Raw genomic sequence first — 25,329 nt, 5'->3', positions numbered from 1 at the left:
TCAGTAGCATGGGGATCAGGAAGCAGCATCCCCTGTCAGACGGATGGCTGCATCTCGATGACAAGCGCCTGTCTGACCCTCCACAAAGTCCCTTGAGAGCATTCATTTGCCCCCTCGTGTTCCAAAAGGCTGTCACCAGCATAGGTATTGTGCTAGTCTTCATGGGGAAACTAAAGGAGGAGGGATTCTCAAAGTCACACAGTTCCCCTGGACCCTCCACCAGCGCAAGCACTCTCACATTGCTGGGCATGTGCTCATGATTAGACTGAGGGTCACAGCTGGTAAGTATATTACAGACCAACCCAAGCAGTTGTTGGAGTTGCCTCGAGTCTCCACCTGGTGTTTGTCCTCAAGTCAGCAGGAAGGTAAAAGTTTGCCTTACAGGGGAGGAAGGGCGTCTGACAACTGTATCTGGGGCTTCTCTCAGGGTGTTCCTGGTGTTAACTTTGGCTCCTCAGCCCCTCTGCCAGTGTCATAAGCATCTCAAATAGCTGTGACCACAGAAGAGGATCCTACTCTTAAGGAGTCCCTCAGCATATCGTGGTCCTCCAGGCCTCAGGCAGCCACAGGGTGGCTGTCAAGGCCATGGCAAGCCATGGGGCAGCACTATCAGCATCTTACCTCCAGCTCAGCTGTAAGTAAGGCAATAAGACATAAGACGTAGGAGCAGAAGTAGGCCATTCAGCCAATCGAGTCTGCTCCGTCATTCAATGAGATCATGGCTGATCTGGTAATCCTCAACTTCACTTTCCTACCTTTTCCTCATAACCCTTAAATCCTTACTGATTAAAAATCGGTCTATCTCAGCCTTGAATATACTTAATAACCAAACCTCTATAGCCCTCCGTGGTAAAGAATTCCACAGATTCACTACCCTCTGAGGGAAGAAATTCCTCCTCATCTCTGTCTTAAATAGGTGACCCCTTACTCTGAGATTATGCCCTCTGGTCCTAGACTCTCCCTTAAGGGGAAGCAACCTTTCAGCATCTACCCTGTCAAGCCCCCTAAGAATCTTATATGTTTCAATAAGGTGGCCTCTCTTTCTTCTAAACTCCAATGAGCACAGGCCCAACCTACTCAACCTCACCTCATAAGAAAATCCCTCCATACCTAGGATCAATCTACTGAACCTTCTCTGGACTGGCTCCAATGCCAGTATTTCTTTCCTTAGATAAGGGGACCAAAACTGTTCACAGTAATCTAGGTGTGGTCTAACTATTGCCTCGTATAGTTTTAGCAAGACTTCCCTATTTTTATACTCCATTCCCTTTGAAATAAAGGTCAACATTCCATTTGCCTTCCCTATTATCTGCTGAACTTGTATGTTAGCTTTTTGGGATTCATGCACGAGGACCCCGAAATCCCTCTGTGCTGTAACAAAAGCAAAAAATGCTGGAGAAACTCAGCAGGTCAAGCAGCATCTGTGGAGAGAGAAAAACAGAGTTAACGTTTCGAGTCCATATGACCCTTCTTCAGAGATGAAGAGAAGTGGAAATATGATGAAATTTATACTGTTGAAGGGGGATGGGGCAGGTGGAGCTGGATAGAAATGTCAAATATATTACATCTACTCATTTACCTTTATCTACTTTACTTGATACTTCCTTAAAGGATTCCAATAAATTTTTCAGAAATGATTTTCCCTTCATGAAGCCATGCTGACTCTGCTTGATTATATTATGCATTTCTAAATGCTCTGCTATTACATCCTTTATGATACACACTAACATTTTCCCATGACAGCTGTTAAGCTAACTGGTCTACAGTTACCTGTTTTTTGTCTTCCTCCCTTTTTGAATAAGCATGTGACATTGGCAGTTTTCCAATCCTCTGGGACTTTTCCAGAATCTAAAGGCTTTTGGAAGATTGCCACCAGTGCATCCATTATTTGTGTAGCTACTTTCTTTAATATCCTATGATGCAACCCAACAAGTCCAGCGGACTTATTTGCCTTTAGCCCCATTTGTTTCCCTAGCACTTATTCTCCAGTGGTAGTTATTGTATTTATTTCCTCCACCCCTTTTGCCACTTGATTATTTAGTATTCGAATGCTATTAATGTCTTCTACCGTGAAGACCAAGGCAAAGTATTTATTTAATTCCTCCGCCATTTTCTGGTTCCCCATTATTATTTCCCCAGTTTCATTCTCTAAGGGGCCTATGTTTACTTTTGCCTTTCTCTTCCTTTTTATATATTTAAAGACGCTCTTACTGTCCATTTTTATATTACTTGCTAGTTTACCCTCAAAGTTCATTTTCTTCCTCCATTTTTGGATCACCTTCTGCTTGTTTTTAAAACTTTCCCAATCCTCTGGCTTACCACTAATCCTTGCCATATTGTATGTTTTTTCTTTCAATTTGATACTATCCTTAACTTCCTTGGTTAACCATGGTTGGTTTATCCCTATCCGAGAATCCTTCTTTCTCACTGGGATATATCTTTGTTGTGAGTCACGAACTATTTTCTTAAACATCTGCAATTATTCTCCAATCATCTTTTCCGCTAAACTCCTTTTCCAGTCCACTCCAGCCAACTCTGCCCTCATTCCTTTGTAATTACCCTTATTTAAGTTTAGCACCGTTGTTTCCGACCCAAGTTTCTCACTCTCAAACTAAATGCTAAATTCTACCATGTTATGGTCACTGTTTCCTAGGGGATCTTTTACTCTGAGATCATTTACTAAACCTGCCTCTTTAAACATTACCAGATCCAAAATAGCAAGACCCCAGGTTGGATCCACAACATACTGTTCTAGGAAACTGTCCCGAATACGCTCTATGAATTCTTGCTCATGGCTACCTCTACCAATTTGATTTTCCCAATCTATATGAAGATTAAAGTCACCCATGATTAATGTACCACCTTATTTACATGCCCTCATTATCTCCTGATTTATTCTCTGTCCTACAGTATAGCTACTCTTAGTAGGCCTATAGGCTACTCCCACCAGTGTCTTCTTCCCCTGATTATTTCTTACCTCCACCCATATGGATTCTACATTTTCCTATCCAAGATAATTTCTTGCTATAATACTTATTCCATCTCGTACTAACAAGCTACCCCACCACCCTTTCCTTCCTGCCTGTCCTTTCGAAAAGACACACCCCTGAATATTTAGTTCCCAGCTTTGATCTCCTTGTAACCATGTCTCCATTATGGCTATAAGATCATACCCATTAACCTCTATTTGTGCCATTAATTCATTTATTTTGTTCTTAATACTACATGCATTTAAGTAAAGAGCCATAATTTTGCCTTTTTGCCATTACAGGAGCACTTGTAACTGAATTAAGAAGAGCACCTGAATGAATTTGGGGTTCAGGGTGTTTAGATTTTGTACACATGAAGGCTTCATTATGTTGTGCCACTCAATAAATGCTCATTTCTGTTGGTCATCCATCCTTTTAATTCTTCCTGCCTTGTCAGGTCTCATTTATATCTTTGCTCGCCCAGTGGGCAGCCAGTGCTGGAGTTGGCTGCATTTGGTCAGCTTTGTCAGTGTGGGAGAATAAAATATATATACAGGATAACAAAGGGTTAAGTGGTTAAACTATATAATGGAATATTACAACAAAGTGTCCTTGAAACTAGGCCCATCCGTTTTCTCACTAGCACATAAAATAATAGACTAGTCGCGCTATCAGCTATCTTCCCAGACTAATGGGCGCCAGATGGGTTGTGCAAGTGTCAGATGTGGTTGTAAACTAAAAGAACTATTGTGTGCATGCCAAAAGATATGTACTTTTTTGCTATAACTATGCATGTACTCTAATGCTCAGAGTGCCGGCTAGCTCCGTTGTATGCTGCTGGGCTCTCCGTGATATCATGATTCAATAAAGACTTCCAAGACAAACCTCCTGGGTCTGAGTGTTCACTCCGTTTTCCGCGACAGTCAGTGAACCTGAGCGATGGAGTGGAGATGAAGGAGGCAACAGCCGGTCTGCATTAAGGTATCTTTATTGCACAGATTGTGAAAGGACATCAGGGTCACAAGAAGCAGGTATGTCTGAAATCAGCCTGGACCTCCCTTGCCTGTCTCTTATTTTCCCTTGCTGATCCATGGGAGCCTTGATGGCCACATGCATATAGTAGATGACACCCTGCACCTGGGAGAGTTCAGCGATGGCCCCAAACCCAATGGACAAATTTCCTTCCTCAGCAACTGCCTCCAGCTCCACTTATTCCATGTGGATTCCAATTGAAATTCCATCCTTCATGTTTGGGATCCATGATTACAGATATATCCTGGAAAATCAACATTCTTCGGACTGCTGTTCTCACCGCATCTTAAGATCCACACTCAGTACCATGCGCCCCCACATGAATTATTTCAACCTCTCTCTTCAGCAGCACTGACACTCTATGTCAAAGCTGTCCTGCTCCAAATTTTCATTTCATCCTTCAACTCATCAGACACTTCAATAATAAACTTTATCTCTTTCACATGTTAAGGATTGCAAGCTCTAACAATTCATGGGTACCAATGCCCCTCCAGATCTCTTTACTCTTCACTTCAATCTGACCCCACCCCTTCTTCTCACCTCAGCCGTTGCTGTGTATTCACAATACCCTCTGACCTTCCCTTCCCTTATGCTGAACGGTCTATCTGTCGCAAAGGACTTAGCTTTATCCCCATACACCCCCACTTTAATGAATGTTGAGCTCAGCATGACATTGAGCTCTTCTTCGGTTGCGTTTGTGTCCATGCCCATTTTGGCCAGGAGTCGTCACCCCCACTCAACAAACCCTTTCTCTTGTCTCCAGAGTTCTCCCTCCACCTGGGCTCCTCCATCTGGCCCCTTAGCCTCTCTTTACCTTTTGATTGAGAACTGTCAGCGTGACATCGACCATCTCAATTTCTCTGCTCCCATCTCTCACTCTAACCTTTCTCTCTCTAACCTTGCTGCATTCCGTTCTCTCAGCTCTAACCCTGACATTGTGATCAAATCTGCTGACCAGGGTGGTGCTGTTGTTGTCTGACAAACTGACCGCTACATCGCAGAGGCTGAATGCCAACTCTGTGACACTTCCTCGTATCTCCCCTGGATCATAACCCCACCACCGAACATCAAGCCACTGTTTCCAAAACAGTCACTGACCTCATCTGTTCTAATGTTCCCTCCACAGCTTCCCAACCTGTACAGCTTGCTTCTACCTCCTTCCCAATGTCCATAAACAGGACTTTCCTGATAGACCTACCATTTCAGCCTGTTCCTACCCCACTGAACTGATTTCTTCCTACCTTGACTATTTTCTCTCCCCTTGTCCAGTCTCTCCCCACCTAGATCCATGATTCTTTGAATGCCCTCCATCACTTCAGCAGTTTCCAATTTCCTAGCCCTAACTGCCTCTTCTTAATCAAGTACATCCCATCACTCCTTACCTCCACCCCCCACCAGAACCTTGAATGGAGGCCCAACCAGTTTCCATCGACCACCATACTCGCTCACCTATTTGAACTTGTTCTCTCATTGAGCGATTTCTCCTTTAATTCATCTCACTTCCTCCAAATAAATGTGCTGCTATGGAAACTCGTATGGGTCCTAGTTATGCCTGTCTTTTTATGGGATATGTGGAACATCCCTTGGTTCCAGTACTACTTGGGCCCCCTTCCTCAACTCTTTCTCCAGTACATTGATGGGTGTATCAGTGCTGTGTCCTGCTCTCGCCCAGAACTGGAAATCTTCATCAGCTTTACTTGACTTCTCTGTCTCCATTTCTGGTGATGGGCTATCAACTAATATTCATTATAAGCCAACTGGCTCCCACAGCTATCTTGACTACACTTCCTCACACCCTACACCCCGTAAAGATTCCATTCCATTCTCCCAGTTCCTCTGCATCCGTCACATCTGTTCCGATGATCCAAAATTCTCGAAAAGTGTTTCTGAGATTTCTTCTCTTTTCCTCAACCATGGATTCCCTCCTACCATGGTTGACAGGGCCCTTGACCGTGTCCACCACTCTTCCGACATTTCCCATCTCGTCCCCTCTCTCCCAGAATTATGATAGCGTTCCCCTTCCCTCACATTCTAGTCCACCAGCTTCTGCATTCTACGGATCATTTTCTGCCATTTCCAACACCTCAGCATGATGCCACCACATCTTCCCCACTTCTCCCCTTTCAGCGCTCTGAAGGAACCGTTCCCTCCATGATGCCCTGGTTCACTCCTCAATCACCCCAACACCCTGCCCCCATCCCACGACACTATTCTATGCAAATGCAAGAGATGGAACATCTGTCCTCTAATCTCCTCTGCCTCACCTACCAAGACCCCATAAACTACTTCTAGGTGAAACAATGATTTACATGTTTAGTGAATTTAGAATACTGTACGTGCTGCTCACAACGTGGTCTCCTCTACATTGGGAAGACCAACCACAAACTGAGTGATGGCTTTGTGGAGCTCCTCCTTTCACTCACTTCCTAACAGCACTGTGGATGTGCCTGTATGACATGGGCAGCAGCGGTTCAAGAAAGTGGCTCACCACCACCTTCTCAAGGGAAATTAGGGATGGGCAACAAATGCTGGCCTAGCCAGCGATGCCCACATCTGCAAAAGAATTGTTAAAAATGACCCCGAGCTTCCAACGACCTGTCATTTTAATTCTCTGTCTTGTTCTCACACTGATATCTCTGTCCTTGGCCTGCTGCATTGCTCCAGCCATTGTTCCTATCACCAGGTTTGCGGATAACACAAAAATAGGTGGGAAGGCAAGTGGTGAGGATGACACAAAGAGTCTACAGAGGGATATAGACAGGTTAAGTGAGTGGGCAAAAACTTGGCAAATGGAATATAATGTGGGAAAATGTGAGGTTATGTGCTTTGGCAGGAAGAGTAGAGGAGCTGAATATTATTTAAATGGAGAAAGACTGCAGAAGGCTGCAGCACAGAGGGGTTTGGGAATCCTTGTGCATGAATCACAAAAAGCTAACATACAAGTTTAGCAAGGTAAAAGGGAAGGCAAATGGAATGTTGGCCTTTATTTTAAAGGAAATGGAGTATAAAAGTAAAGTATTGCTAAAACTATGCAAGACACTAGTTAGACCATACTTAGATTACTGTGAACAGTTTTGGTCCCCTTATCTAAGGAAAGATATACTGGCATTGAAGGCAGTCCAGGGAAGGTTCACTAGGTCGATCCCAGGTATGGAAGGATTTTCTTATGAGGAGAGGTTGAATCGGTTGGGCCTGTAGTCATTAAAATTTAGAAGAACAACAGGCAACCTTATTGAAACAAGATTCTTAGGGGGCTTGACAGGGTAGATGCTGAGAGGTTGTTTCCCCTTGTAGGAGAGTCTAGGACCAGAGGACATAATCTCAGAGTAAGGGGTCACCCACTTAAGACAGAGATGAGGAGGAATTTCTTCTCTCAAAGGATAGTCATTATGTGGAATCCTTTACCGCAGAGAGCTGTAGAAGTTGGGTCATTAAGAATATTTAAGGCTGAGATAGACAGATTTTTAATCAGTAAGGGAATCAAGGGGTCATGAGGCCTCCTCACTGCCACAAGATTCCAGGAGGATGATGACTAGATGCAGTGAGGGCATTCCACCTGGGAACACATCATACCTGTCTGGCTGAGGGCAGCGCACATACGCTCTGTGAAGAGGCCTATGTCATCAAGTTGCTGCAGAGATACAGCGGGCACATGGACTTTCAGACAACTTGACCTTTTGGCAGGCTTAATCACCTGTTCCCTTCAGCACCACACCTTCACCTGTCAGGAATGGTGTTGAGATGGGCAGGGCGGGGTGGGGGGGGGGGGGGCGGGGGGCGGTGGGGGGGCAGCTTCGCCTCAAAGATGCTGAGAGCACACAGAGAACATCACGGAACACAGTGACGCTTGGGTACGAGATTCTTGCAGCAAACACAAGCCACATGGAGGTGCACGCATCACTAATATGGACAGTGACTTTGAAGCCAGGCAATCACTGTGTTGAAAAGGTTACACTCTGCACAGATCAGAGACCCTGGACTGCAGAAGTAGCCTTTGTTTTGAGCAGGGAGCAAGGTTTCGCACCTGATTGAAACAAACACTGCTCAAGATAACAAGGAGCAATAGACAAGGAGATATTCTTGGGAGTGTATTTACAATGGTCAACATTAAGTACAAGTGATTAACACCCGTGCGACGTTGTGCAACTAAACCTTTTTGACCTTTCTACTGCCGCTACGTCTTGGTGCTCTCCCCACATCTGCAGCAGAGGTGGAGGCTGACTGCTACGCCCTGTCTGTGATGACCTTGGCGGGCATCCTCTGGAAAGCCAAGACCTGGAGGTTCCTGGCCTGCTTTCGGGGTCCTGCTGTGTGGCAGTGTCATCCCCCTCGGCCTGTGGAGCTGGAGTTGCTGGGGTTACAGGAAGAGGGGAATCGGATGGGCTAGACACTCCGGGAGTCACCTGGATGGATGGCCCTGAGGTGTGCACCTGCTGATCCTCCTCCCTGTGGGTGCCCCAGGTCCCCTGGCTGACTCCTTTAGAGGAAGGGGCAGCTGGAGTGAGCTCGAGATGCCCCGCCCCCATCTCGCATTAACACTGATGGATGCCAGCGAGTGCCTCAATGATGCAGTGTAGCTCCTGCAGCAGTGCAGGACCAATGTCCTGGACCAAGGTTTCCATGGCGGCTGCCATCCTACCGGTATTGACCTCGGTGCGATGGCATGCCGGCAATATCGCTTCAGAGTGAAGGTGGACAGACTCCTCCATCGTGCCTTACAATCTGAGGAGTGCAGCGGACATCCCTTCCTGGTTTTCCCGAGCTTGCGTTTGGAGTTCCAGCAACTGAGGTATGACCGAGTCCTGAGGATCCACATCTGACTCAAACTCAGCAGATTTCTGACCTCCAGCAGTCCTCCGAGTGCCGGAAACCTGAGAAGTCCCTGCCACTGCCTGCTGTGGATCAGACAGTGCAATGTGCTCATCAGTTTGTAATCCCGAAGCTACTCTAAAGCTTGGTCCTGCCACAGTGTGTGTCTCTGCGCTGGTGGAGGGTGTGGCTGAGCGCTGTGACCGGTCTTCAATGTCAGTGTCTGCGGATTCCTCTTCCATGGTGTCCTCAGGGCTTGAGTCGAGGTCCTGGCTCGTGTACCTCCTTGACTTCTTCCCAGATGTGCCTGCAGAAGCTAGGGGGGGATAACTAGTGCAGGGCAGTGGCCTGTGAAACAGGACACATCACTCACAGCATGGTTGTCTGATAGATGTTGCACTGCTGGATCCCCACTTGGTTGAGGGCCGCCAACTTCACTGCCTGCACAGGACTGTTCCAGATCATCGCAGGCCAGCTGAATGGCTCTATTTTAAAAGTCTGTGAGGGCCTTGATGTTGGGAATTCCTCCACCAGTCTGTGACCTCTCCCTTTTGTTGTGTGCCAGCTTGCCCTGCATGAATGGAAAGAATGTAAGTGGGATGCCTGCCAGGCCAGATGATAAGGATATCTGGCATGTGTGGGTGCTGAGTGGTGCCATTGGTGAGATGAGGACATGATCCACAGGTCAGATGAAAGTGAGAGGTTGAATGGTGATGTCCCTTGAACTGACAGCGAGTGAGATGCCTGTGAACGTGTGATGGGCTTGTGAGTGAGTGAGTTGAGAGTGATGAGAAGAGTGATTTACCCTGGCAGAACAGAGGAGATCATTCATCCTCTTTTGACACTGGGTGGCTGTCGTTTTTGCAGGGCGTTGGCGCTGACCACCATTGCCACCACCTCCCATTCTGGATTGGTGACCTTGCTTGCTTGTCTTCACCCAAAGCTGGGGTTCAGGACATCATGATGGGCCTCCACTGCATCCAGTAGGTGCTCGAGGGAGGCGTCACTAAATTTGAGGGTAGTATGTTTCTTCCCTCTAGCAGCCATCAGTTCCTAGCAGCTTCCTATCTCTTGAAGAGTGCTAGCGCTGTGCAGGGGCGGCCTTTAAATATGGCACCTGATTTACTGAAGGCCTGAGGTCACAGCAGAGTGGGCGAATCAGAGGCCACCCTGCCAGCAATCTGACGTGAAACCCGTGCCTCTGCATTTTTTCAACAAAGTGCTGTACGATGCGGCAGATAAAGCCGCTATTGCCGCTGACAGGTCAAACGCTGCTTTCCCAGCCCGATATTGGGCTTTGTCTTTTTCTGGGACGATTGTGCCCTCTGTTTTTGTTTCCAGTGGCCCCCTCTGCCTTACTATCCAGGTCGGTTCAGTAGCTCAAATAGTCAGGACATTGGTCACATTCTTGTTGCACCTGTAGACCACAGACTGGGTGACCCCAAACATGCCCCAGTCAATCCCTTGGAAGACCCGGAGCTAGTGCTGTAAAAAGGGGGCGTGTCCTGTCTTCCTCCCGACTCTACTGTGGTGGAGCTCTCCAAGGGATGCTGCACTCCACATTTCTGTTAAAGCCAGGCTCGGAAGACAGCAAGAAATGCAGAGTAGCGTCGAGTCAGAGGGAAGTTCAAACAGAGCAGCAATTGACAATGATTGCTGCTCCGTGGAAGATCCAGGCCAATGTTTTCACTTGTAGGGAACAGAAAACCTAGAGACCATCAATATGAGATGGTCACCAAGAAATCAAGCAGGGAATTCAGAAAGTCTTCTTTACCCAGAGAGCAGTAATGTTGAACTTGCCATCACAGCGAGTGGTTGAAACAAACAGTACAGATGCATTTCAGGGGAGGCCAGATAAACATATGAGGGAAAAATGAGTAGAGGGTTACTCTGATAGAGTTAGATAAGGAAGGATGGGAGGAAGCTTGAGTGAAGCATAAATGCTGGGGTGGACTGGTTGGGGTGAATGGTCTGTTTTTGTGCTGTATAGTCTGTGTAATTCTCAGTAATCCTATGTAATAAATTTACCTTCTTATTGGGTCATTTAAAGTTCTAAATAAAGCTCATTGCCAAACAACATTAGATGTCCGTTATATGTGTGCATGACTTTGAAGTGCTGTAAAGATTGCAAAAAGGTGCAGAAGTTATTATGGTGTCATCTCCGTGTTATTTGAATATTGCACTGAAGGTCCTGTCCATTTCATGCATGAGTTATCTCTCCCTCACCTGGCATGGGGAAATCTGGACCTTGTGCAAATGTGTGCCTTTTTCCAGCCTGTTAATTGATACAATTAGGGTAGTAAGGACATGAAAATTGAACCCTAGAAGTTTACCCTTAACTGAGATAAGACTAATGGGCTATAATTTCCTGACTTATCCCTTTGCCGCCATCCGGTTCTCTAGCATTATTCTTATTTTCAAGATTTATGGAAAATCATAGCTACCACCTCTGTTACCCCTGCCCCAACTTCCTTTAATGACAAAGCATCTGAGACCGGTGACCTTACCACTTGCAGTCCTAATGACGTTTTTACGTCCTTTTGAACATTGAATTCTATTTGTAGCTTTTCCACATTCTTCTCCAGTCACACTTTCATTCCTCTGTAAACTAATAAATGCCTGGGATGAACTTTTGTTTTCTTCTCATGTTCATTGTTAGAGTTTAAAATGCTGTACACCGACAAATTCAATCACTAAAGGAACGTGTATTGTTCCCACACTCAAACAGGTCAGCACACTGCTTATTTCAATCAAAGGATGATAGCACTATTATAAACCTACCATTCTTAATTTGCATCATGCATAAATCTGCACATTTTTTCAGCCTATCATTGCTTTTTATGGTGAATGTTGTGCTAAAAGTGAGGGATGTATGCACTGGGATTTGGAAGGTTTTTCCATTTCAGGCACCCAATTAAGTCACCTCCCTGGAGACATATAGGACAGCTAGCTGAAGAATAATGTTTCCTCTACTTTGTCACAACAAATTATTAAAAACAACTGCGTTACTGAGAAATCTCCTGATGAAGGGTTCAGACCTGAAACGTAATCTGTTCACTCTGTGAATGTTGACTGACCTAAAATAAAAACAGAATCTGCAGGAAATACTCAGCAGGTCGGACAGCATCTGCGGAGAGAGAAATAGAATTAATGTTTCAGGTCAATGACCTCTTGTCAGAGCTATATTTCCAGCACTTTTTGTTTTAATTTCGGATTTCGAGCATCCATGGTATTTTGCTTTTGGATTGTTGGCAGACCTGCCTGGTGTTTCTAGAAATTTTTGTTATTTTGTTTCCAAGATGCAGGATCAGCAGTTCTTCAGCTTTTGTTTAAGATTTTCAAAATTGGTGACTGTTTTGTGTACTTATTTAGGTCCCATTTGCTGCAATAAATATAGAAGGAGAGCATAAGTTTACAAACTGGCTGCCTGGAGTCTAGGCAGTCCATAAGGAGATTTTAAAGGCACGCTAAAGGCTGCTCTCCTGTCATCCTCAGATTTATGTATTTCTGTCGATTTGTTGTTTCACAAACACGTTGGGCTGAATTTTACTACGGGTGCCAGGAACCTGACGTCAGGACTACATGCAAGGCCTGAGCCTGTGCATTGGCCCAGCTCCAACTGTCGGAGCAACTTTACATGAGGCAGCCTCCTAATTGGCTGCCCCCACGTTTGCCGTCTAATTAAGGATGGCTGACAGGATCATGACGCGGGAAGCCCAACGAGAGGGTCCCCACAGCACTGGATGCCAGCAGCCCCACCAGGGCTGAAGATCTTTACAGAAAGAAGGCTCAGAAATGTTAGAGACTATCAGTGTAGAGGGTAATCCATTTCAGCCTGTGGCTCTGTCATTCAGGGTTTGAGAGGGGGCTCCGATTGCTCACTGACCTCCAACCAGGAGGCTGTCTCCATGCAGTTTCCGGACTCCAGCCTCAGCGAGAAGCTTGTCTGATGCCCTGAAAGTTCCATTTGGGTGGGGATAATGGCCCTCGATTGGGGTCTTAAATGGGGCCATTGGCTGCCTGCCTCCGTGGACCAGGTTGCCAATTTCCCAACAACTGTCCCTGAGAAAGTCGGTTGGAGATGAGATAGCATCAGGATGCCCCCCAAACAGGATTTGATGTTACCTTCCAAGCCAACCACCGACCCCCACCTCCAAACCTGTCATCATGGCGTGGGGAAAATTCAGCTCAATATCTCTGTCTGTGAGGAAGGGTGAAATGATTCCCCTATTCTCCCTCTCCAGGTCTGACCATAACAAGAATTTTTTGTGAATTTCGAGAGGATGTGCTTTGCCAATACTGCTGGTGTCCCACTATTTACGCTTTCAGTTTGTAAATAATTAGTCAGACAGGTTTTCTTCAGTTAGACAAAGAACAAGATAAGTTTATTGAAACTATTTCCTGAATTTAAAAAAACTGGTGAATCACAACCATAATTCATCCGTTACACACAGTCACCTGGGCCCTCAGAGACACACACACAATAGCACAGATGGCAGAATAAGAGACAAAAATAGAAAATGCTGGAAAAACTCAGCAGGTCTAACAGCATCTGTGGAGAGAAAGTAAAAGAGTTAACGTTTTGAGTCCGTATGACTCTTCTTCAGGGCTTGAACTCTGTAACTGCGCTGAAGAAGAGTCATTCAGACTCGAAACGTTAACTCTTTTTTTTCTCTCCACAGATGCTGTCAGACCTGCTGAGTTTTTCCAGCATTTTCTGTTTTTGTTTCAGATTTCCAGCATCCACATTATTTTGCTTTTATGGTAGAATAAGAGGTTAGGCTTAAGGATTTTTTATAGTTTTTGAAGAAGATAAAACCAAGAAGTGTACGGTTAGCTGTTCTTCGGCTGGTCTCGATGTGGTGATTCCACATTGCAGCTGTTTTCTTCAGTTGTCTTCCTAGATGCAGTTGTATGGAGCACATGTCCAAGTTTTATTCCCAAGAGTTCTCAGTTTGTAGTAGATTTCTCTTCTCAGTTTGGTTACTTTGCAAATCCAGGCACAATACTTCCGTGAGAGAGAAAGAGAGAGGGCAAATAGCTTCAGCTGCCTGCTTCATTACAGCCTGGTCTTCATCTTTCACCTGTTTGGTAATATTAGTCCATAACAAAAACAGAAATACCTGGAAAAACTCAGCAGGTCTGGCAGCATCAGCGGAGAAGAGCAAAGTTGACGTTTCGAGTCCTCATGACCCTTCAACAGAACTAAGTAAAAATAGGAAAGGGGTGAAATATAAGCTGGTTTGGGGGGGGAAGAAAGGGGCGGGGGGGTTGTTGGGACAAGCAAGCAGCCCATGTCTGCTGCCATCATTGTTTTAGAACAGGTAATTGCATTTTGAAGCTTCATCTCAGAAACATTTGCAAAGTTTCAGGATAATGCCAAGTCCATAGGAGATGAGGTATTTCATGCTCCCCGGGGGTTGGGGGGTGGAGGGGTGGGGGGGGGGGGTGCGTTGAGTGTCTTTCCTTTCCATCCCAATGCAAGCTGTATATTGTAGCCATCAAGGCAGTTTCCATTGTCTTGAGGGTTTCAGCTTTTTTTAAATTCAGCCAGAGAAAAGAAAAATTAGAAATTGCATCTTAACAAACATTCCCATAACATGTCACTATATTCTACATATTATTTTCCTTTGGATAATCAAAGTTACCTTTCAGAAGTTTTCACAGGGGATAATAGTGAGAGTGTCAATATTTATGAGGATCACTTGGGAGTGTGTTAATATTTTGAAGGGGTCCAGCCTCTAAACCCTCCCCCACCACATGCAAAAATTGGAAAATTACAAAGTCTTAGCTGTATTTTGAGAGGGAAAATCCAATTATTAGGACTCTCGATTAGATCACAATCCTTTTGCCTTTAGCAACTGAATTCATATGCAGCACAAGTCCATCTCGGCCTTCTCCTGAAGACCCCACCTCATAGATGCCAGTCTTCAGACAAGTCAATTCACTCCACATGATATCAAGAAATGGCTGAAGACACTGGATACAACAAAGGCTATAGGCCCTGACAATATCCCGCCAGTAGTACTGAAGATTTGTGTTCCAGAACTAGCCATGCCCCTCACCAAGCTGTTTCACTGCAGCTACAAGATTGGCATCTACCCAACAATGTGGAAGATTGCCAAGGTATGTTGTGTCCACAAAAAGCAGTACAAATACAATCTGACCAATTACATCAGACTACTCTCGATCATCAGCAAAGTGATGGAAGGTGTTGTCGGCAGTGCTGTCAAGTGGCACTTAACTCAACAATAATCTGCTCCTAGTTATGTACCTAAGTGCATGTTTTTTAATCATGCTCCCTTAGTTGTCAAAATAATGAGCCAAATCTTCTTGTCTCAAGATCAGCAGAGGCTAGATGTCTGACGGATAGATGCACATCAAGACTCTGCAGAAATCCTGATGCGCAGACCTATGTGGGAATTGCCCTGGAAGTTTAAACTTCTGATGGGCAATTCGCCTGTTGCCCAGGACTCTCTGTGAGTGTCTCTGACTCTGAGCTAAAGTCTGAGAATTGGGACGGATTCGCCCAACTTACCTTAATAGTTACCCAGGAAATGTTAGATAGTTTAAAACCTGGTCAAACACCTGGGTAACTCTATAACTGACCCCACACCCCCATCATTTATCTAACCACCGGACTACTTCCCTGACCCAACCTGACTATCCCACCAACCGACTATCCTCCAACCCGACTATCCTCTCACCCGACTACCCGCCGACCCCACCCCCGACAACCTGACTACCCCTCAACCAGACTCAACCCAACTATTCCCCCAACCCCCCCACCCCTGACTGCCCCTTCCAAGCTTACTTGACTAACCCCTGATTACCCGACCAAACCCCCCTGACCTGTCATAACCCGACTACCCCCCAGACCACCCAACTACCCTTCCAACCTGACCCGACTACCCAGACTACTCCCCCAACCTGACCCGACTCCCCAGATTACTCCCACAACCCAACCCAACTACCACCCGACTACCCCTGACCAGGTGACTAACACCCAAATCAACCCAAATACCTCCTGATTACCTGTCTACACCCCTGACCTGTTACCCACTCACCCATCTACCCACTTACCCACCAGTCCATTCTCCCACCTACCCATTCACTCACCCACCTCAACCACCTATCTACCTCACCCACCTGCCCACTCAGCCACCTACCCACCTCACCCACCTAGCCACTCACTCACCTACCCACCTGCCCACTCACTCACCTACCCACCTGCCCACTCACTCACCTACCCACCTGCCCACTCACTCACCTACCCACCTACCCACCTCACCACCTACCCACACAACCACATAACTACCTCACCCACCTACATACCTCAGCCACTCACACCTGTCCACATACCCATTCACTTGCTCACCAACTCATCCATTCACCCACTCATCCATTCATTCATCCATTCACTAACCCACAATGTATCATGGAAATTCTGAACCCTTAAATATTTATCAAAATATGGAAGCTAGTGCCGTAAAAAGGGAGCATGTCTTCTCTTGCCCTGACACTACTCCACTTAGGCGGAGTTCCCCTGTGGATGCTGCATTACGCATTTCTGTAGCAGCCTTGATTGGAAGATCCTGGAAGAAATGCACAGTCATGTTGGATCGGGCAAATCTTCACAGGCAATTGCAATGCAGGCAGCACTGCCACTGCTCGGAAGATTCAGGCCATTGAGTGAAAGTCTAATATTAAATTATTGTTTCATAGATAACTCTGATAAATGTAGTCCTTCTCTTTCTTACAATCTTTTCTGACCATGGAAGTTAACTAATATACCTTCTTAAGTGTCCAATTGGTTTGGCTGTCTTCTAATAACACAGCTCAACAAGCCGATCCTCTATTTTTTTAAAACAGCTTATGTATAGTGATTGGAGTTGAACAGCTGCTGTAAAATAATAGAGACAACACTTTAAAAGTAGCTAATTGGCTGTAAAGTACTTTGTGACATTGGGTGTGAAAATGCAATATAAATGCAAGTTCTTTCTTTTCTAATTAAAAGTGGACGTAAATATTACCCACAAAGATTAACTGTTTCATCAGATTCAATGATGCATCCTCAACATTGATGGGGGAGCAAAACATATCTTTTGAGGTATAGGTTGATAGATTGTTGTGATATGCCTTTAAGGGATAGCATCATGCCATCACTTTAAGGGAAGTGTGTCATGTGATTCAGCCTCAATTTCACATCAGCCTGGAACAGAACACAGACATGCAGCTCTGATGTCCTGAAGCTTTCTATCCATATACATATGTTCACATGTGCCTAGAATTAATAAATGAACCCACAGTGTGCTTACACATTCTCTTCTGAGTGATTGGTGATTTATAACACATATCACTTCCATTTTCTTAGAATGATCACTTTTCAGATATTGCAAAATGAATGGTGAAGCAAGAAGAGACAAAATGGTGGTGTGCAAAGTCACATCTTACTTTGCTGGATCCAGCGCCCTTAGATTTATTAGGCTAAAAGATCCAGGTTGCATGCTTATACTGGGGTGACCGAGTTGGTACAGAGACAGAGAACGTCAGGAGGTTGTTGTTAGAATAAACACATGCTGTTTATTTACAAACTAACCTCTGCAACTACACTTGTGTGCTCACAACATAAAACTCTGTCTTCACTCATCAATGACTAACTCAAGACTTTGCACAAAGAGATAGCCCATGCTACTCACCTATTGGGTATTAAGATCATGTGACCTTATTACAATACTTGTCTTAAAGGTATATTACATATCAGGCTACAACAAGACATCACTTCCATTTTCTCAGAATGATCACTTTTCAGATATTGCAAAATGATCGGTGAAGCAAGAGAAGGCAAAATAGTGGTGTGTAAATACACATCTTACTTTTAAAGGTAGAAAAAGATTCCGAGAATTCTTCTTTTTTCTACTTCCTGGTCTGGCATGCTGCCAAGTGGTTCATGAGGGTTTTGATACATTTATCAGCGCAATTTGGGTAATAGATCCAAAGGCCATCCATATTGCTTGTAATAATTTGACAAACAATATGTACAATACAGTGATTCACAGCTATGAGCTAACGCTGCATTTGTCTTGTAACCAAAAAGGTGTCAGTTTACTACAATTTGATCAGATGTCGCATTGGGTCTCCAGAACAGTACGTGCCAATCTAGGCTCAGTTATAACATGTGGCTGAGTCAAAATGCCATGCGTTCAAGGCCCAGTCCAGAGCTTTAAGCACATAACCTGGACTGACACTTCAAAGTTGTACCAAGGGAGTGCTGCATTGCTGGAGATGAGATATTAAACCTCATTTGCTCTTGCAAGTCAACATAAACAATTTATGGCATTACTTGAAGAAGACAAGGGCATTTTCCTAGTGTTCTGGCAAATATTTATATATAAACCAACAACTCACCTATCTGGTCATTTACTTCATTGCTATTTCTTGGGACTTTGCTGTGCAAAATAGCTGCTATGTTTCCCTGCATTACAACCAGAAACTTAACTGGACCAGCCACATAAATACTTCAGCTACAAAAGCAGGTCAGAAAATGGGAATTTTAAAGTGAGTGACTCATGTGCTGACTCCCCAAAGCCTTTCCAACATTTATGAGGCACACCTGGAGTATCTTGGCATCTTCGGCACCTGGCTGGATGACTGCAATTCCAACAACACTCAAAGAATTTGACACCATCCAGGACAAAGTAGACAGCTTGATTGGACTCCAACTACTCATTCCACCACCAGCACACCATGGCTGCAGTGTGAATCCTCTAGAAGGTGCACTGCGGTAACTTGCCAGCACCTCCTAAATCATGATCTCTACCATTTAAAATGACAAGGGCAGCAGGTACACCACCAACTCCAAACTCCCTTCCAAGTCATGTATCATACCAGCTTGGAATTGTCCCAGATTTGCACTAAGTGTGGTAGTGGGTGGGTAGAACGATGTTTTACCAGCTGGCCGCGATGGTGGGTTTTCACACCGTATTGTCCAAAACTCGCCACGTTATTTATGCATTTCCATGGCAGGTGGGCTCTCATTCGCCTACCCGCCATCACCTCGTCACTTCATCACGCCAGGCGCCATATTTAAAGTCCAGCCATGTGCACCACATCTCAGTGCTACCAGCCCATGACTGCTGCAGGGAAGATGCCCAGGAAAGGCAAGAAGACTGCTGCCCCCAGGTTTAGCGAAGCATCATGGAACGTATTTTGGATGTCGCAGAGGCCCATCTCGATGTCCTGTAGCCCTGCTCTGGCTGCAAGATGGGCAGCGGCATCACCAACCAGGCTTGGGGGGCAGTGGCAGCAGTGGTCAGCGCCAAAGCTCTTCTAAAGAGGACAGCCACCCAGTGCTGCAAGAGGATGATTGATCTCCTCTGTTGCACCAGTGTGAGTCCCTCTTCTCATCACTCTCAACTCATACACTCACAAACCCATCACACATCCACAGGGCCCTCACTCACTGCCGGTTCAAGGGACCACGTCATTTACTCTCTCAAACACACCGTCATTGTCCTCATCCTGTCCATGGGGCCACTCACCACCCACACATGCCACGTATACTTATCATCTAGCCTGGCAGGCGTCCTGCTTACACTGTCTCCATCTCTATTATACAGGACAAGCTGGCACACAACAAGAGGGAGAGGTCGCTGACCGGTGGAGGAATGCCTGAAATCAAGGTCCTCACCGACTTTAAAAATAGAGCCATCCAGCTGGCCGGCGATGACCAGGACCGTTCCTGTGTTGACAGTGAGGTTGGCGCTGCTCTACCAAGTGAGGATCCAGCAGTGCAACATTTATCAGACAACCATGCTGTGAGTGATGTGTCCTGTTTCACAGGCCACTGCCATGCACTAATTATCTCTCCTTGCTTCTGCAGGCACATCTGGGAAGCAGCTGATGGAATCCATGACCCAGGGCCTCCAATCAAGCCCTGCAGAAGCCTCTAAAGAGGAATCTGGGGGCACCCTCCTTGAAGTTCCAGCAGAGCGCTCACCCACACCCTCCACCAGCACAGAGACACACACCTCGGTGGGACCTAGCTTTAGAGTAGCCTCAGGATCACAATCTGGTGAGCACATTGCACTGTCTGATCCACAGGTGGCAGCAGGGACTTCCCAGGTGTCCAGCATTCGGAGGACACCTGGAGGCCAGAACATTGCTGAGTCCGAGTCAGATGACGAGCCTCTGGACTCGGTCATGTCACAATTGCTGGAGCTGCAAAGGCAAGCTCGGGAACATCAAGAAGGGATGTCCACTGTTCTCCTCACATTGCAAGACACGATGGAGGGGTCCGTCCATCCTCAGGTTGAGGTGATAGAACTGGCATGCCAACGCACAAGGTCAACACTGGTTAGATGGCAGCCACCATGGAAAGCTTAGTCCAGGATGTCACTCCAGATGCACAGGCTCAGCTCCATCGCTGGGGCCATAGTTGCCCTGCAACAGTGTGTACGCGAGAGGGTTGTCGGGCAGCTTGATCTCATTCCAGTTGCCATTTTTCCTCAAGGAGTCAGCCTGGGGCCCCCGTGCACCCATAGGTAGGATGTTGAGCAGGTGCACAACCCAGGGCCATCCATCCAGGTGACTCTGTGAGTGTCCAGCACATCCAAATCCCCTCTTCCTATGACCTCAGCAGCTCCAGCTCCACAGGCCGAGGAGGACGCCACTACTACATGGCAGGGCCCCGAAAGCAGGCTGGGGCCCTCCAAATCTCGGCCCTCCACAGGACATCTGCCAAGCTTGAATCCGGAGGATGCGGTGGGGATATTGCTGATGGAAGTCCCCGCCAAGGCAGGGCGTAGCAGTCAGCAGGCTGCCTCCACCTCCACTGTGGATGTCCAGGGAGAACCAAGACGTAGCGGCAGGGTTAGGAAAGTTAAGGAGAATTAGTTACACAGCCTGGGCACAGGTGTTAATCACTTGTACATACTGTTCACTTTTGTCAATAAACTCCCACGAATGTCCCCCTGCCTATGGCTCCTTGTTCTGATGAGCAGTGTTCTTGTCACTCAGATGTGGAACCTTTCTGCACACGATAAAGGCAGGTGTCTCAGTCCAGGGCCTCTTCCCTATGCTTTGTGAAACCTTCAGACCAAAGTGATGGTCCAGCCTCACACTCCCTGGAAACATCATTGATGCCTGCACCTCGATGGTGCTTGTCATTGCTGCCAGAATGTAGTGGGCAGGCGCCACAGAGTTCTGTGTATTCTCAGTGCCTTTAAGGTGGGGCTGACCCCCATCTCTTCAGCACCTGTGACCAGAATTGCTGTGCTCCTGTAGGGCTCAGGTGCTGAAGGTGGACAAAGGATCAGACGCTTCTAAAGTTTCATGGCTGCGTCTCTATGATATGACCCTGATCACAGAGGCGCAAGTGAGCTGCCCTTGGCCAGACCAGAGTCAGACATTCTCAGAGGCCATGTGAAGATCTATAGAGTGTCCTTACTGCATATCATCATCATCCTCCTGCAATCAAGCAGTTGATGACAGAAGCATACTCACAGAGGGTATGTGCGCTGCCATAATCCAGACTGGAGTCAAACATTCACAGATGCAATGTGAGGATCTGTGTGGTCACCTCACTGCATTTCATCATCACCCTCCAAAAATCTAGCAGCTATGAGGGCCTCCCGAGCACACCTGCCTCATCTGGTCAGTGGGAGGGCCTCATCCCCGTCATCATCGCCTTTGAGGACCTCCTCAGCCTCATCCCTGTCAGCATCCTCCTCATTGGTGGAGACCTCCATCTCCTCCATCTCCTCCTCATCCAGCTCATCTCCCCGTTGCGGCGCCAGGTTGTAAAGGGCGCAGCAGGCGACAGCCTCTGCGGACTGTATTGCAGGGCTCCACCAGATCAGGCACCGGAATCTCATCTTCAGCATCACGTTGGTCTGCTGCACCAAGTTGTGAGCTGCTGCATGAGTCTCATTATACCTTCACTCTGCTGCAGTCTGAGGCCGTCACACGGGTGTCATCAGCCATGGCCTCTGCAGGTAGCCCTTGTCCCAAGGGGCCATCCCTGCAGCCTCTGTGGACCCTGGAAGACTCCAGGGATCTGTGACTGGCTGAGAATGTAGGCGTTGTGCATAGTCCCTGAAACCGTGCATTTCTGGTGGTCGCACACCAGCTGCACATTCAGCGAGTGGAACCCCTTGCGGTTAATGTAGTTCACTGCATGTTGCAATGGAGATCTGAGCGGCACATGAGTGCAGTTGATCGGACCTGCACCAATGGGAAACCCGGGACCTGGGCAAATCCAATCGCTTTTGCATCTGGCTGTTCTGGCCCCAGGCAAAATGCACAAAGTTGTGCGTCCTCGCAAAGATGCCATCTGTGACCTCATGGATGCATTTGTGGGTGGAGGCTTGTCAGATCCCATAGAGGTCACCTGTGGAGCCCTGAAAGGAGCCACTGGTGTAAAAATTGAGCGCCGCAGTCACTTTCACAGCCACTGGCAGTGGATGCCCTCCGTGTCCACGTGGTGCCAAACCCTACAATAGCTGGCAGATGTGATCGACCAGTTCCCTAGACATGCACAGTCTTCGGCGACACTGGTTTTCGGTCATCTGCAGAAACGAAAGGCAGCGTCTCTGGACCCTGGATGTCATGAGGCGCTGACCAGTGACGGCTCACTGTGGCTCTGTGGTGGCGTGTCCAGATGCCCCAGCCGCTCCTTCTTCCCGAGGGTGCTTCTCCTGCCTCTGTGCAGCCAGGAGCCTCAGTTGCTCTCTCCTCTGCCGTCTTCACTCTCTGTAAGCCATCACACCTGCAGCTAGTTCACCAGGCTCCATGATCCTGATGTACTCCTCCTGCAGGATGAAAGAGAGAGATGCGTGGGTTAGCATGCGTGCAATAAGGACATGTCCATGTTAATCATGAAGATCGCTTCCCAGAGAGTGCTGGCCATCTCTTGAATGGCCAGAGTTTAGTGCGCTGCATGGCTGCCCAAACCCCACCTTCCTCCACCCCACTCCACCTGACCATTTGGCGGCAGCTTTGCCCACTGGACTGCATGCTGTGCTCTCAGCTCGGGCACAGGCATTCTCCTAACCCACACTGCAAGGCTGCACTGTCAGCTGGAACCATGGGGGAGACTGGTCCAAACTGGATTTTGACATTGCAAGGGGCTGTGACTGCTCTATGGCCAGCTTTAGCAAGGAGATTGTACAACGTGTGCAGTCGTCCAACTGTTTTGCAGTCCACTACAATGCTCATTAGTTTGCAGTCTGTGCCTGAGGGGTGAAAAGCTTTGGAATTGGACTGGTTGGACTCTGATGCCTCTGTGTTGTGTGAGTAGGCCGGTAAGCTAGAGGCCCGACTCCAATCATATCAATGTGGCTGTGCTGAAACTGCCTCAGCTGCAGAGGAATGGTTACTTTATACAGGTTCCCCTAATGTGTGGCCACTTCCCTTGTCCACCCTACGTCCCACCCCAAATGCTTGTGCACTATATTAAGTGGCAGGTCTGCCCTTGCCCTCCACCACCACCCCCCAACTCACCTCAATGGCAGGTCTGCCCTTGCCCTCCACCGCCACCCCCCAACTCACCTCAATGGCAGGGCTGCCATTGCCCTCCCCCAACAAGTCACTTCAATGGCAGCACTGCTCTTGACTCCCCCGAGGCTCCTGAAACTTGAAGTCCAACAGGCGACCCTGGCAAGCGCTGTGTACTCACCTCCAAGTTCCCCTCAAAGTGCAGTCCACCAAGTACACGCTTTTTATGCTGTTGTGAAACACATTGGCGTGCTTTCCTGCCGATGTGAACAAACGATCCAGCGGTGGGGGGGCAGGGGGGATGATTCCGGTGGGCTGGCTTAATAATGATATGCAGATTTATTACAATGAGGTTCCTGACGTCCGATTGGCAGGAAATGTGGCCGGCCGTCAGCGGGCTGAGCAGACGTTGTCGTGAAACCAATCACACCATATTGTCCGCTCATGCCAACGAACACACCCGGCGCTGGCAGGCATGGAAAATCCCAGCCTTAGTCTCAGAGTCTAAAGGGAATAATCTATTGAGTAATATACCTGGCCTACTGTGGGAAGAAGGAAAATACCGCAATAGTTCCCACAACTCATCTGTCTCATTTCTGTACAAACTGAATGACAAATTGATACACCTTCAGAGACCAAGGAACTCTGTAAATGCAATCCATCATTCTTTAAAACATGTTTTTTTCTAAATGGCAGCAACATGCTAATTTATTGAGTAGATGATCACTGAATACAAAACTGTGAAACATCCTATTAGATTGTTTATAATATTTCAACAATCTCAAAAGACCAACAAAATGTAAATTTCAGCTCCATGGAAAAATAGTAATAGTGCCAGCTAAATGCCAATTTACCACTTAAAAATCTGACGAGGTGAAAGGATCTTGACTGATCAGGTGAGATGTAAACCTGCCTGCCAATTCATTATTATCACATTTACACCATTGCAAAAAGTCAAAACATAACCAGAGGTAGTATATCTTGCACCATTTTTAAAAATATTTATTCATGGAATGTGGACATCGCTGACTCGGCCAGCATTTATTGCCCATCCCTAATTGCCCTTGAGAAGGTGGTGGTGAGCCACCTTCTTGAACCACTGCAGTCCATATGGTTTAGGTACACCCAGGTGGGGGGATTTCCAGGATTTTGACCCAGCGACAGTGAAGGAACGGCGACATAGTTCTCAGACAGGATGGTGAGTGACTTGGAGGGGAACTTGCAGGCGATGGTGTTCCCATCTCTCTGCTGCCCTTGTCCTTTTGGATGGTAGAGGTCATGAGTTTGGAAGATTATGTCAAAGGAAAAAATGTGCAACATTAAAGTTTTTTTTAAACTTAATTGTTGGGATAAACCCATAAGAATTTGCTTTTCCCCTAGCTTTACACATGGAACAAGGTACATCATATAATGAAACGATGATAAAGGTAAAGCTCACAAAGCCGGCCAATAGTAAGTTGTAAATTCTCACACATCTTCCAAGAACAATGATTGCATTTTTCATTATTTGTTGAGCTCGCATAAATAGTTTAACCAGTGTTGCTTTGTTTTCTGCTACCCAGTAGCTCATGCAAAGTCTGATTAAAAATGCCTGTTACATATTCACAGATGAGTCATCACACCTCCTTCAGAATCTGATTCAAGCCCAATAACATTTTAGAAAGTGAAGGGCAAGACAAACATAGATGTCATAGTCATAGGACAAAATTTCCTAGTATCTCTCCAGATAAAATAAGTTTAGCCATCAACAGGACTGACAAGTGCTAAGAGGATGCCTTTCTAGTTGCTGGATCATCCTCTTGATTCTACAATGAAAGTTGAAGGGTTCACTGTGGAGCATGAGAGGGAATAGGCTGGCCATTCAAACACCAAATTCATACAGACAACATACAAACAGGTTAGTGCCTCTGTTAAAATGGCACCAAGATGAATTTGCATAGTCATGTTAAGTGTTTATACAATAACAATGATCACAATAATTTTCAGATTCTAAACACTGTGGGGCCACATTTTCTGGGCAATA

The sequence above is a fragment of the Cetorhinus maximus genome, chromosome 3, assembly GCF_964194155.1.
Source record: "Cetorhinus maximus chromosome 3, sCetMax3.hap1.1, whole genome shotgun sequence".
Taxonomy (NCBI): Eukaryota; Metazoa; Chordata; class Chondrichthyes; order Lamniformes; family Cetorhinidae; genus Cetorhinus; species Cetorhinus maximus.
This window is presented reverse-complemented; position numbering follows the sequence as displayed.